The sequence below is a fragment of the Carcharhinus amblyrhynchos genome, unplaced genomic scaffold (genome assembly GCF_965287045.1).
Source record: "Carcharhinus amblyrhynchos unplaced genomic scaffold, sCarAmb.v2.hapA scaffold_688, whole genome shotgun sequence".
Classification (NCBI taxonomy): Eukaryota; Metazoa; Chordata; class Chondrichthyes; order Carcharhiniformes; family Carcharhinidae; genus Carcharhinus; species Carcharhinus amblyrhynchos.
This window is the reverse complement of record NW_027650428.1, coordinates 72,501-86,079: the sequence shown is the minus strand read 5'-3', so window position 1 is coordinate 86,079 and position 13,579 is coordinate 72,501. Positions and strand designations below refer to the sequence as shown.

The 13,579-nt window shown below is 56.7% G+C and overlaps 1 pseudogene across 1 annotated transcript in view; it reads right to left on the bottom strand.

Moving 5' to 3' along the window:
- Window positions 1-2,713: 2,713 nt before the first annotated feature.
- The window catches only part of LOC145339820 (NFATC2-interacting protein-like), a 13,789-nt pseudogene continuing 2,923 nt past the window's right edge, over window positions 2,714-13,579 (bottom strand). Inside the window, exons 2-9 of the transcript XR_013886074.1 lie at window positions 13,280-13,400; window positions 12,545-12,623; window positions 12,280-12,404; window positions 11,446-11,535; window positions 9,664-9,847; window positions 6,329-6,473; window positions 5,111-5,226; window positions 2,714-2,906 (exon numbers count right to left, since the gene is read on the bottom strand). The product of XR_013886074.1 is annotated as an NFATC2-interacting protein-like (transcript). The remainder of the gene's footprint in view (window positions 2,907-5,110; window positions 5,227-6,328; window positions 6,474-9,663; window positions 9,848-11,445; window positions 11,536-12,279; window positions 12,405-12,544; window positions 12,624-13,279; window positions 13,401-13,579) is intronic.

Below are 13,579 nucleotides of genomic sequence, written 5' to 3'. Positions count from 1 at the left end.
GTGGTTTGATGGGGGGGACAGTGTAGAGGGAGCTTTACTCTGTATCTAACCCCGTGCTGTACCTGTCCTGGGAGTGTTTGATGGGGGGACAGTGTAGAGGGAGCTTTACTCTGTATCTAACCCCGTGCTGTACCTGTCCTGGGAGTGTTTGATGTGGGGACAGTGTAGAGGGAGCTTTACTCTGTATCTAACCCCGTGCTGTACCTGTCCTGGGAGTGTTTGATGGGGACAGTGTAGAGGGAGCTTTACTCTGTATCTAACCCCGTGCTGTACCTGTCCTGGGAGTGTTTGATGGGGGACAGTGTAGAGGGGAGCTTTACTCTGTATCTAACCCCGTGCTGTACCTGTCCTGGGACTGTTTGATGGGGGACAGAGGCTGAGAGCACCCCGGGCAGCTCAGCTCCCTGGACAGGAAGATCCAAGGTGGACCCGCCCGAGAGAGGGAGGCCATGCCACGCCCCCTCCGCCATATTGCCCTGACGTCACCAAACAACACCCGCCCCTCCGCCATGTGACCCGGACGTCACCGCAGGCAACGCCCCCTCCGCCATATTGCCGTGATGACCATGGGGGAACGCCCCCTCCGCCATATTGCAGTGATTACCGGGGGAACGCCCCCTCCGCCATATTGCCGTGATTACCATGGGGGAACGCCCCCTCCGCCATATTGCCGTGATTACCATGGGGGAACGCCTCCTCCGCCATATTGCAGTGATTACCGGGAGAACGCCCCCTCCGCCATATTGCAGTGATTACCGGGGTACCGGGGGAACGCCCCCTCCGCCATATTGCCGTGATGACCGGGGGGAACGCCCCCTCCGCCATATTGCCGTGATGACCGGGAGGAACGCCCCCTCCGCCATATTGCCGTGATCACCGGGGGGAACGCCCCCTCCGCCATATTGCCGTGATGACCGGGGGGGAACGCCCCCTCCGCCATATTGCCGTGACGACCCGGGGGAACGCCCCCTCCGCCATATTGCCGTGATATCACCACAGGCAACGCCCCCCTCCGCCATGCTGCCATGACATCACCACAGGCAACGCCCCCCCGCCATATTGCCGTGATGTCACCACAGGCAACGCCCCCCTCCGCCATACTGCCGTGACGTCACCACATGCAACGCCCCCCTCCGCCATGTTGCCGAGACGTCACCGCCCCACCCGTTCTTTCGCATTTAAAAATAATAAAGAAGGGGGAAAAAAAGAAAGGCAGAAAGGGAGGGTATTTAATTCAAATTGAAATGTGATTTGAATAAAAACGTGATTAGAAACCCAAGTCAGAACTGCGCATGTGCCGCCCCTCTTCCTGAGAGTCCCGCGCGGTTTAAAAATTAATAAAATCACAATAATCAATTAAAAATTGAGAATTAAGGCCGCTGAAGGGAGCAAAAGTCCCGTCCGTCGGGGGGGAGGGGGTGAAAAAGAATCATCCTGTTTATAAAATACACCCCATTCGGCAGGTTCAAGTGTGCGCATGTGCAGGAGGGGCAAGATGGCCGCAGCCCCGCCGTCGCCCTGCAACCCAAGGGGGCGGTGCAGCGTCTCCCCTGGAAACCCAAGATGGCCGCAGCCCCGCCGTCGCCTAGCTACCGAATAGGGCGGCCCAGCGTCTCCCCTGGCAACCCAAGATGGCCACCGCCAGTCTCTCTCAGCTCGGGGGACAATCCAAGATGGCCGGCGGCAGTGCGCAGGCGCAGTGAGGTCTCCCTGCAGCCCCTCAATGGCTGTGCTTGGGATGGTGCAGCAGATGGAGCAATGGTCCCAGTTTCAATGGGAGGGAAAGAAGCTGTGAACTGAGTGGAGTTTGCATGTTACATAAGAACATGAGAAATAGGAGCAGGAGTAGGCCATCTAGCCCTTCGAGCCTGCCCCGCCATTCAATAAGATCATGGCTGATCTGTCGTGTCTCAGTTCCACATTCCCGCCCTCTCCCCATAACCCTTAATCCCCTCTCTTATCAAAAACCCATCAACCCGCGTCTTAAATATATTTAGCGAGGCAGCCTCCACCACTTCAACGGGCAGAGAATTCCCGAGATTCACCACCCTTTGAGTGAAGAAGTTCCTCCTCAACTCCGTTCTAAACCGCCCCCCCTTTATCTTGAGGCTGTGCCCCCTAGTCCTACTGTCCTTTCTGAGCGGGAAGAGTCTCTCCACCTCTATCCTATCCATCCCATTCATCATCTTATACGTCTCAATGAGATCTCCCCTCATTCTTCTGTTCTCACCCGTGGCTTTCATCCTGATGTTCCAGTTTCCGCCCACACTCCAAAGATGTGTAGGTTAGGGTGGATTGGCCGTGCTAAATTGTCCCTTAGTGTCCCAAAGATGTGTAGGTTAGGGTTTAGGGATGGGGCAGGAGGGATGGGGGTGGGGGTGGGGTTGAAATCCCAAAACAGCCACGCAATGAGCACAGCAAATAAAATAACTCTCTTTATCAACACCTGAGAACGCAGTCATAATCTACACATCTGGGTAGAGACAAGGACTGTACAATTAATTACAAAACGGGGAGAGGGGGGAGAGAGAGGGTCAATAATCCTAAAGACATTCCACAGAGAGGTAGGCAGATCCCACCCACACTTATACTGCACCCCCACCCCACCAACTATCAGAACCCCCTCCCCAACAGCAGTCAGTATCTGTAATGTTGAACCTGGGTCTTCGGCCACACAATCAATGGGTCGTTCTCCCCCCCTCCCCCACCCACTCCTCCGCCCCGATCTCGGCCATGGTTCAGTGGGGGCAGACCCGCACGTCAATGACATCGTCACTCTCCATCTCATTTTCCTGGGGGGTGCTGGATTCCAGCAGCTCGCTGCCGTCAAAGTGAAAGGTTATCCGGCAACGGTGCAGGCCCATTCGGTTCCTGTAATCGTTCATCAGTGTCTTCAAGGACTCAGCCTGTCCCGGGGGGAGAGAACAGAGACAGGGTCACCGAGGGGTTCAGGGTGGGTTATATATAGAATAACAGATCCCCGGGAGTGAGTTACAGACTGGAATCTAATCGAGGGGTTCAGGGTGGTTTATATATAGAATAACAGATACCCGGGAGTGAGTTACAGACTGGAATCCAATCGAGGGGTTCGGGGTGGTTTATATATAGAATAACAGATACCCGGGAGTGAGTTACAGACTGGAATCTAATCGAGGGGGTCGGGGTGGTTTATATATAGAATAACAGATACCCGGGAGTGAGTTACAGACTGGAATCCAATCGAGGGGTTCGGGGTGGTTTATATATAGAATAACAGATCCCCGGGAGTGAGTTACAGACTGGAATCTAATCGAGGGGTTCAGTGGGGTTTATATATAGAATAACAGATCCCCGGGAGTGAGTTACAGACTGGAATCTAATCCAGGGGTTCAGGGTGGTTTATATATAGAATAACAGATACCCAGGAGTGAGTTACAGACTGGAATCTAATCGAGGGGTTCAGTGGGGTTTATATATAGAATAACAGACACCCAGGAGTGAGTTACAGACTGGAATCGAATCGAGGGGTTCGGGGTGGTTTATATATAGAATAATACATACCGGGGAGTGAGTTACAGACCGGAATCTAATCAAGGGGTTCGGGGTGGTTTATATATAGAATAACAGATACCCGGGAGTGAGTTACTGACTGGAACCTAATCGAGGGGTTCAGGGTGGTTTATATATAGAATAATACATACCGGGGAGTGAGTTACAGACTGGAATCTAATCGAGGGGTTCGAGGTGGTTTATATATAGAATAACAGATACCCGGGAGTGAGTTACAGACTGGAATCTAATCGAGGGGTTCAGAGTGGTTTATATATAGAATAACAGATACCCGGGAGTGAGTTACAGACTGGAATCTAATCGAGGGGTTCAGTGGGGTTTATATATAGAATAACAGATACCCGGGACTGAGTTACAGATTGGAATCTAATCGAGGGGTTCAGGGTGGTTTACATATAGAATAACAGATACCCGGAGTGAGTTACAGACTGGAATCTAATCGAGGGGTTCGGGGTGGTTTATATACATAATAACAGATACCCGGGAGTGAGTTACAGATTGGAATCTAATCGAGGGTTCGGGGTGGTTTACATATAGAATAACAGATACCCGGGAGTGAGTTACAGACTGGAATCTAATCGAGGGGTTCAGAGTGGTTTATATATAGAATAACAGATACCCGGGAGTGAGTTACAGACTGGAATCTAATCGAGGGGTTCAGTGGGGTTTATATATAGAATAACAGATACCCGGGACTGAGTTACAGATTGGAATCTAATCGAGGGGTTCGGGGTGGTTTATATACATAATAACAGATACCCGGGAGTGAGTTACAGACTGGAATCTAATCGAGGGGTTCGGGGTGGTTTACATATAGAATAACAGATACCCGGGAGTGAGCTGCAGACTGGAATCTAATCGAGGGGTTCGGGGTGGTTTATATACATAATAACAGATACCCGGGAGTGAGTTACAGACTGGAATCTAATCGAGGGGTTCGGGGTGGTTTACATATAGAATAACAGATACCCGGGAGTGAGCTGCAGACTGGAATCTAATCGAGGGGTTCAGAGTGGTTTATACATAGAACAACAGATACCCGGGAGTGAGTTACAGACTGGAATCTAATCGAGGGGTTCGGGGTGGTTTATATATAGAATAACAGATACCCGGGTGTGAGTTACAGACTGGAATCTAATCGAGGGGTTCGGGGTGGTTTATATATAGAATAACAGATACCCGGGAGAGTTAGACGATGCCACCAATATCCTCCATTTCAGTATTTTTATCCCGTGTTATGTTTTTTGCCCATCTTGCATAACTGAAGGTCATGATGTTAAGATCGCTATTTCCATGGTGCTCCCCGCCTGATGTTCCTTCTCTGGGACTGAACCCAGCAATGTCTCCTGCCTCTGGGGAGAAGTTGCCACAAATTCTCCTCCTTTGTCCCCGTCCACAGCGTTTCCCTCCCCACCCCTGCCCCGAACCCACTGCGGGGCATCGGTCAGTGAACCCCCTCCCAGCTCGGAGCTGGACCTGCTGTCCTTCAGCTCCGCCTGACTCCCATTTCGTTAACCCTCCCCAAATTCTGTCGCCCTCCACCCCTGCCCTACACACTGACCTTCCCGATGGTGATGAGCTGGAAAGAGTTTTTCTCCACTCCGCGCACTCTCAGGCAGATTTGGTCCTGAGCCGGGTGCTGCTGCCGCGCTGGACGCTCAGACAGGACCACGCAATCTGAGAACCAAACATCGGCACAAAGTCAGCAGGTGTCCAGCCCCCGGGGAGGGGGGAGAGGTGTCAGTGTCTGTACACCCTGTGTCTGTGTGTACAAGTACACACACACTAGTTTCTGTGCCTGTACGAGTGTGTGTGTGTCGGTATCTGTGCGGGTACAAGTGCACCCAGCGTCTGTGCGTGTACCAGTTCACACGTATCTACGCATGGAGCAGCGCGCACTCAAGTGGGTGTTTACCAGTCCACGTGTGTATATGTGCACACGGGTGTCTGTGTGTGTCCCAGTGTGCACAAGTCTCTGTGTGTGTACCAGTGGGCACGCAAGTGTTTGTGTGTGTACCAGTGTGGCCACTGGGAGTGAACATGTGGGCTTGTGAGTGTCTGTGCATTTAGCAGTTCACATGTCTGTGCATGTAACCGTTCACACCAGAGTGTTTGCGCGTGAGCCAGTGCGCACGAGTGTGTGTACCATGTGACTGCAAGTGTCTGGGCATACCAGTGTGCACACAAATGTCTCTGTGTGTACCTGTGTGCGTGAGCATCTGTGTGTATACCTGAGTCCACACGAGTGTCTGTGCGTGTACCAGTGAGTCTGTGCGTGTGCCAGTATGCACGCGAGTGCCTGTGCGTGTACCAGTGAGTCAGTACGTGTACCAGCGTGCACACGAGTGTCTGTGCGTGTACCAGTGTCCGCGTGCATCTGGGCATGTGCCAGTGTACACGAGTGTCTGTGCCAGCGTACATGCGAGTATGTACATCTGTGGGCAGGCAAGCGTGTGTGTGTACCAGTGTGCCTGCAAGTATGTGTACAGGTGTGAGAGTGTAGCCATGAGTGTGGCGCTGGGTAAGGAGCGATCTGAGTGGAGCGCAGAAGGTGCTGTCCGTCCACATCTCCGAGCCGTTCGGATCGAGGGAACCCGGGGGAGGGGACAGGCTGGGCGCAGGGAACTGGAGGAGAACCCGGAGCATATCCCGCAGTGCGGAGTCTCACCCTATCCCCCCGGAATGCTGAGGCAGCTCCGGTCATGGGAAAGACAGACCACACACACCGTTCCCTCTCTCACTCTCTCGTTGACACCCTCCTCCGTCCCCGGGGACTAACCAAGAATGTCGGCCACGCTGATGTTCAGAGACTCGGGAGTCTGCGAAGTTAACACCTCCACATCTTTCAGGAGCAGGAGGAGGCGGGAGGACTCGACCCCCAGTCGCTCAGCCACATAATCTACCACCTTCTGCAGCCGGTCTGTCTGAGAGAGAGGGACAGAGAGAGAGGAGAGAGAGATTAGTTTGGGGATTGATACAGGGCTATGGGGAGAGAGCGGGGCAGTGGGATTAGTTTGGGGATTGATACAGGGCTATGGGGAGAGAGCGGGGCAGTGGGATTAGTTTGGGGATTGATACAGGGCTATGGGGAGAGAGCGGGGGCAGTGGGATTAGTTTGGGGATTGATACAGGGCTATGGGGAGAGAGCGGGGCAGTGGGATTAGTTTGGGGATTGATACAGGGCTATGGGGAGAGAGTGGGTCAGTGGGATTAGTTTGGGGATTGATACAGGGCTATGGGGAGAGAGTGGGGCAGTGGGATTAGTTTGGGGATTGATACAGGGCTATGGGGAGAGAGCGGGGCAGTGGGATTAGTTTGGGGATTGATACAGGGCTATGGGGAGAGTGCGGGGCAGTGGGATTAGTTTGGGGATTGATACAGGGCTATGGGGAGAGAGCGGGGCAGTGGGATTAGTTTGGGGATTGAGCTATGGGGAGAGAGCGGGGCAGTGGGATTAGTTTGGGGATTGATACAGGGCTATGGGGAGAGAGCGGGGGCAGTGGGATTAGTTTGGGGATTGAGCTATGGGGAGAGAGCGGGGCAGTGGGATTAGTTTGGGGACTGAGCTATGGGGAGAGAGCGGGGCAGTGGGATTAGTTTGGGGATTGAGCTATGGGGAGAGAGCAGGGCAGTGGGATTAGTTTGGGGATTGATACAGGGCTATGGGGAGAGAGTGGGGCAGTGGGATTAGTTTGGGGATTGATACAGGGCTATGGGGAGAGAGCGGGGGCAGTGGGATTAGTTTGGGGACTGAGCTATGGGGAGAGAGCGGGGCAGTGGGATTAGTTTGGGGACTGAGCTATGGGGAGAGAGCGGGGCAGTGGGATTAGTTTGGGGATTGAGCTATGGGGAGAGAGCAGGGCAGTGGGATTAGTTTGGGGATTGATACAGGGCTATGGGGAGAGAGTGGGGCAGTGGGATTAGTTTGGGGATTGATACAGGGCTATGGGGAGAGAGTGGGGCAGTGGGATTAGTTTGGGGATTGATACAGGGCTATGGGGAGAGAGCGGGGGCAGTGGGATTAGTTTGGGGATTGATACGGGGCTATGGGGAGAGAGCGGGGCAGTGGGATTAGTTTGGGGATTGAGCTATGGGGAGAGAGCGGGGCAGTGGGATTAGTTTGGGGATTGATACAGGGCTATGGGGAGAGAGTGGGGCAGTGGGATTAGTTTGGGGATTGGGCTATGGGGAGAGAGCGGGGCAGTGGGATTAGTTTGGGGATTGATACAGGGCTATGGGGAGAGAGCGGGGCAGTGGGATTAGTTTGGGGATTGATACAGGGCTATGGGGAGAGAGTGGGGCAGTGGGATTAGTTTGGGGATTGGGCTATGGGGAGAGAGCGGGGCAGTGGGATTAGTTTGGGGATTGAGCTATGGGGAGAGAGCAGGGCAGTGGGATTAGTTTGGGGATTGAGCTATGGGGAGAGAGCGGGGCAGTGGGATTAGTTTGGGGATTGATACAGGGCTATGGGGAGAGAGCGGGGGGGCAGTGGGATTAGTTTGGGGATTGAGCTATGGGGAGAGAGCGGGGCAGTGGGATTAGTTTGGGGATTGATACAGGGCTATGGGGAGAGAGCGGGGCAGTGGGATTAGTTTGGGGATTGATACAGGGCTATGGGGAGAGAGCGGGGGCAGTGGGATTAGTTTGGGGATTGATACAGGGCTATGGGGAGAGAGCGGGGCAGTGGGATTAGTTTGGGGATTGAGCTATGGGGAGAGAGCGGGGCAGTGGGATTAGTTTGGGGATTGAGCTATGGGGAGAGAGCGGGGCAGTGGGATTAGTTTGGGGATCGATACAGGGCTATGGGGAGAGAGCGGGGCAGTGGGATTAGTTTGGGGATTGAGCTATGGGGAGAGAGCGGGACAGTGGGATTAGTTTGGGGATTGAGCTATGGGGAGAGAGCGGGGGCAGTGGGATTAGTTTGGGGATTGATACAGGGCTATGGGGAGAGAGCGGGGCAGTGGGATTAGTTTGGGGATTGATACAGGGCTGTGGGGAGAGAGCGGGGGCAGTGGGATTAGTTTGGGGATTGAGCTATGGGGAGAGAGCGGGGGCAGTGGGATTAGTTTGGGGATTGATACAGGGCTATGGGGAGAGAGCGGGGCAGTGGGATTAGTTTGGGGATTGATACAGGGCTATGGGGAGAGAGCGGGGCAGTGGGATTAGTTTGGGGATTGAGCTATGGGGAGAGAGCGGGGCAGTGGGATTAGTTTGGGGATTGATACAGGGCTATGGGGAGAGAGCGGGGCAGTGGGATTAGTTTGGGGATTGATACAGGGCTATGGGGAGAGAGCGGGGCAGTGGGATTAGTTTGGGGATTGAGCTATGGGGAGAGAGTGGGGCAGTGGGATTAGTTTGGGGATTGAGCTATGGGGAGAGAGCGGGGCAGTGGGATTAGTTTGGGGATTGATACAGGGCTATGGGGAGAGAGCAGGGCAGTGGGATTAGTTTGGGGATTGAGCTATGGGGAGAGAGCGGGGCAGTGGGATTAGTTTGGGGATTGATACAGGGCTATGGGGAGAGCGGGGGACAGTTTGATTAGTTTGGGGATTGATACGGGGCTATGGGGAGAGAGCGGGGCAGTGGGATTAGTTTGGGGATTGATACAGGGCTATGGGGAGAGAGCGGGGCAGTGGGATTAGTTTGGGGATTGATACAGGGCTATGGGGAGAGAGCGGGACAGTGGGATTAGTTTGGGGATTGATACAGGGCTATGGGGAGAGTGCGGGGCAGTGGGATTAGTTTGGGGATTGAGCTATGGGGAGAGAGCGGGACAGTGGGATTAGTTTGGGGATTGAGCTATGGGGAGAGAGCGGGGCAGTGGGATTAGTTTGGGGATTGACACAGGGCTATGGGGAGAGAGCGGGGCAGTGGGATTAGTTTGGGGATTGAGCTATGGGGAGAGAGCGGGGCAGTGGGATTAGTTTGGGGATTGATACAAGGCTATGGGGAGAGAGCGGGGCAGTGGGATTAGTTTGGGGATTGAGCTATGGGGAGAGAGCGGGGCAGTGGGATTAGTTTGGGGATTGATACAGGGCAATGGGGAGAGAGCGGGGCAGCGGGATTAGTTTGGGGATTGATACAGGGCTATGTTGGGGGGTAGTTTGGACTCACCATCCGCATGGGGACCCGATAGATGTGACCTCGACACCGGATCTTGATGGTAATCTCCCGCGGGGTGTGAGGCAGACTGGGTAAAACTCCCACCAGAATCACATCATCCGAGTCACAGTGCACCCGGCTCAACACCGGAGAACAACCCAGAGCTTCCAACTCCCGGAGATTCCTGTCCACTTCCCTGTCAGGGGGGAGACGGAGAGAACGAGGGGAGTGAGAGAGACAGGCGCAGGCACACAGCGAGACAGGCGCAGGCACACAGCGAGACAGGCGCAGGCACACAGCGAGACAGGCGCAGGCACACAGCGAGACAGGCGCAGGCACACAGCGAGACAGGCGCAGGCACACAGCGAGACAGGCGCAGGCACACAGCGAGACAGGCGCAGGCACACAGCGAGACAGGCGCAGGCACACAGCGAGACAGGCGCAGGCACACAGCGAGACAGGCGCAGGCACACAGCGAGACAGGCGCAGGCACACAGCGAGACAGGCGCAGGCACACAGCGAGACAGGCGCAGGCACACAGCGAGACAGGCGCAGGCACACAGCGAGACAGGCGCAGGCACACAGCGAGACAGGCGCAGGCACACAGCGAGACAGGCGCAGGCACACAGCGAGACAGGCGCAGGCACACAGCGAGACAGGCGCAGGCACACAGCGAGACAGGCGCAGGCACACAGCGAGACAGGCGCAGGCACACAGCGAGACAGGCGCAGGCACACAGCGAGACAGGCGCAGGCACACAGCGAGACAGGCGCAGGCACACAGCGAGACAGGCGCAGGCACACAGCGAGACAGGCGCAGGCACACAGCGAGACAGGCGCAGGCACACAGCGAGACAGGCGCAGGCACACAGCGAGACAGGCGCAGGCACACAGCGAGACAGGCGCAGGCACACAGCGAGACAGGCGCAGGCACACAGCGAGACAGGCGCAGGCACACAGCGAGACAGGCGCAGGCACACAGCGAGACAGGCGCAGGCACACAGCGAGACAGGCGCAGGCACACAGCGAGACAGGCGCAGGCACACAGCGAGACAGGCGCAGGCACACAGCGAGACAGGCGCAGGCACACAGCGAGACAGGCGCAGGCACACAGCGAGACAGGCGCAGGCACACAGCGAGACAGGCGCAGGCACACAGCGAGACAGGCGCAGGCACACAGCGAGACAGGCGCAGGCACACAGCGAGACAGGCGCAGGCACACAGCGAGACAGGCGCAGGCACACAGCGAGACAGGCGCAGGCACACAGCGAGACAGGCGCAGGCACACAGCGAGACAGGCGCAGGCACACAGCGAGACAGGCGCAGGCACACAGCGAGACAGGCGCAGGCACACAGCGAGACAGGCGCAGGCACACAGCGAGACAGGCGCAGGCACACAGCGAGACAGGCGCAGGCACACAGCGAGACAGGCGCAGGCACACAGCGAGACAGGCGCAGGCACACAGCGAGACAGGCGCAGGCACACAGCGAGACAGGCGCAGGCACACAGCGAGACAGGCGCAGGCACACAGCGAGACAGGCGCAGGCACACAGCGAGACAGGCGCAGGCACACAGCGAGACAGGCGCAGGCACACAGCGAGACAGGCGCAGGCACACAGCGAGACAGGCGCAGGCACACAGCGAGACAGGCGCAGGCACACAGCGAGACAGGCGCAGGCACACAGCGAGACAGGCGCAGGCACACAGCGAGACAGGCGCAGGCACACAGCGAGACAGGCGCAGGCACACAGCGAGACAGGCGCAGACACAGATCAGTAACGAGGAGTGGGTTACCTGATAGCTTTACACGCTCGCCTGGTTTGCAGAGTTGGGGTGGTGGGGGAGGCTGGTGGGGAGGGGGATCGATCCCTCAGGCCACTGGAGCTGTGGAGACAAAATGATGTGGAGGAGATTGGCTATGTAACACAGTCCAGAATTTACTCTGTATCTAACCCCGTGCTGTACCTGTCCTGGGAGTGTTTGATGGGGGTACAGTGTAGAGGGAGCTTTACTCTGTATCTAACCCCGTGCTGTACCTGTCCTGGGAGTGTTTGATGGGGTGACAGTGTAGAGGGAGCTTTACTCTGTATCTAACCCCGTGCTGTCCCTGTCCTGGGAGTGTTTGATGGGGGGACAGTGTAGAGGGAGCTTTACTCTGTATCTAACCCCGTGCTGTACCTGTCCTGGGAGTGTTTGATGGGGGGACAGTGTAGAGGGAGCTTTACTCTGTATCTAAACCCGTGCTGTACCTGTCCTGGGAGTGTTTGATGGGGTGACAGTGTAGAGGGAGCTTTACTCTGTATCTAACCCCGTGCTGTCCCTGTCCTGGGAGTGTTTGATGGGGGGACAGTGTAGAGGGAGCTTTACTCTGTATCTAACCCCGTGCTGTACCTGTCCTGGGAGTGTTTGATGGGGGGACAGTGTAGAGGGAGCTTTACTCTGTATCTAACCCCGTGCTGTACCTGTCCTGGGAGTGTTTGATGGGGGACAGTGTAGAGGGAGCTTTACTCTGTATCTAACCCCGTGCTGTACCTGTCCTGGGAGTGTTTGATGGGGGGACAGTGTAGAGGGAGCTTTACTCTGTATCTAACCCCGTGCTCTCCCTCTGATTGATGGCACTGTACTTACTGAGTAAGGTTTGTGTCTGTGTCATCCTCCGAGTCGGAAGGGGTGCTGTTCTCCTGGTACGTGGGGATTCTCGCTTCTCTTACGACTCTGTACTCTCTCTGATTCACTATCTCCATCCTCAGAGTCTGTGTCCAACCACAGAGAGACATCATCAGCATCCGATAAGAAACCCTCTCTCTGCACCCCCCCACCCCACTTCTCTCTCTCTGCCCCCACCTCCTCCACCCTCCCCCCCACCTCCTCCACCCCCGCCCCACCTCCTCACCTGAGCCATTGGCCTGTCTCTGGAACTCCCTCTCCAGCGCAGCCGGATTCTCCTGGTACAGGGTCAATGTCCGACTGACCTGCAGGGACACAACAGCCCAACACACATCAGTGAGGGGGGAAAGGAGGAGGGGGGGGGGGAAAGGAGGAGGGGGGGGAAAGGAGGAGGGGGGGGAAAGGAGGAGGGGGGGGGAAAGGAGGGAGGGGGGGGAAAGGAGGAGGGGGGAAAGGAGGAGGGGGGGAAAGGAGGAGGGGGGGAAGGAGGGGATTGGCTGCTGGGGAGGGGTGGGATTAGGGGTGACGGGATCGGGGGGGGTGGAAGCGACGGGATCGGGGGGGTGGAAGCGACGGGATCGGGGGGGGGGAGCGACGGGATCGGGGGGGGTGGAAGCGACGGGATCGGGGGGGGTGGAAGCGACGGGATCGGGGGGGGTGGAAGCGACGGGATCGGGGGGGGTGGGAGTGACGGGATTGGGGGGGGTGGGAGTGAACGGGATTGGGGGGGGGTGGGAGTGACGGGATTGGGGGGGGGGTGGGAGTGACGGGATCGGGGGGGGGGTGGGAGTGGACGGGATCGGGGGGGGGGTGGGAGTGACGGGATCGGGGGGGGCGGTGGGAGCGACGGGATCGGGGGGGGTGGGAGCGACGGGATCGGGGGGGGGGTGGGAGCGACGGGATCGGGGGGGGGTGGGAGCGACGGGATCGGGGGGGGGGCGGGAATGGGAGTGCTCCTTACCCTGCCCGAGTACACTGGCACCCTGACGATATTCGGGGTGGGGGGGGGGTGGTTTCGGGGTGAGGGGGGGGGTTTCGGGGTGGGGGGGGTGCTCCTTACCCTGCCCGAGTACACTGGCACCCTGACGATATCCGGCAGTCCACGATTTTGCGCCGTTTGTGCCGGCTCTCCGAACCACACGGGGAGTTTCCATCTGCTCCAGCCTCACTGTCACTGCTCTCCATCTACACACACAGACACAGTTAGTGGGAACACAGAGAGACAGACAGACACAGAGACACACACACACACACAGACACA